The sequence below is a fragment of the Fulmarus glacialis genome, unplaced genomic scaffold (genome assembly GCF_000690835.1).
Source record: "Fulmarus glacialis isolate BGI_N327 unplaced genomic scaffold, ASM69083v1 scaffold15438, whole genome shotgun sequence".
Classification (NCBI taxonomy): Eukaryota; Metazoa; Chordata; class Aves; order Procellariiformes; family Procellariidae; genus Fulmarus; species Fulmarus glacialis.
The window spans coordinates 9,640-10,847 of record NW_009229213.1 but is presented as its reverse complement, the minus strand read 5'-3'; positions in this window follow the sequence as shown (position 1 = coordinate 10,847).

The following is a 1,208-nucleotide window of genomic DNA, read 5'->3' as shown; positions in this document are numbered from 1 at the left end:
TACCAGAACCTTGCCACGCAAACCCAATAGACCCCTGATCCTGTTGGTGCATGTGAGTCTGGGCAGAGCTTGGCCCTGGTGTCCCCTGAGAGCCACGTCCCCCAAGAGTGATGTCCCCTGTCGCCTCCAGCGATGCCGACACCAGGGGAGCACAGGGCTCGAGCATCTTCTGGAAGCAGCAGCAGCAAATTCCCCTCTTCCCTCCTTTCAGATGTCATCTGACAGTGGTGACCTGATGCCACCGTGATGGGTTCCCTGTCCCCGAGCAGTATCCCTGTGCCTGTCCCCTGTCCCCATGTGTCTTTTCTCCCCTGTGGCTCTCCATGACCCGCTCCGGGGCCGGTGCTCTAATCTGTCTCTTGAGCTGTACCTCACTAATGTCTCTGTCTCTGATCTTTTTCTCTCAAACCTGTGTCCCAACGGGATCGTTAAGATTCGGATTAACCGAGAAGTAAGTAGACGGTTCCCCTCTCCTTCCTTCTCTCTGCTCCCATCTCCTCCCAGGCGTCGTACCGGGCAGCGTGGTGTTAAATAGCATCTGGGAGAGGCGGGCTGGGAAAATGCGTGGATCAACTTGGGTATGGTCCAGGGAAGGGGAAAGCGAGGTCTCCGTGGCACGTCCTCCCTGGGGTGATGGAGAGCAGGGGCTGTCTGCTCGAAGGAGGGGTTGAATTCAACCCACAAAAATCCCCCATGAAAGGACCTATGGTGGATGGAGAAGCTGCCATCACCTCCACGCACGTGACGTGGTTGAACTCTGCTGGACCCGTGGCCAAGGTGTGGGACACCAGGTCGCCGGTCGCTTTGGCAGTGGCCTCACTGGGATGTGCTCTTTGGGCTGGCACGTCCTTGTTAGGAGTTGGGAATGGTCCCGATAAGTGGCTGGGATGAAGGAGGGGAGTGGGGCCGTTGCTCAGTGCCCTGTGGCTGCTGTGGGATGGGACGTCATTAACAGGGCTCTCGTGACGGCGTTGCCGTGCTCGGCAGCAATGCCAGCGGCAGAGGAGCTGGGATCGAGCCGGCAGGCCCCAGGATGCCTGAGGGATGCTGCTGGGGATTTTGGTGCAGAACAGGGATAAGGATTGGGCGTTACACGAGCCTTTCATGGGATGTGGGACGTGCACCCTCCCAGGACAGGGTGCGCCGGGTGCAGGGTGGCTGCTGAGCCCCCTCCTCCTCCTCCTGCGGTGGTGGCTAACACGCCCCCG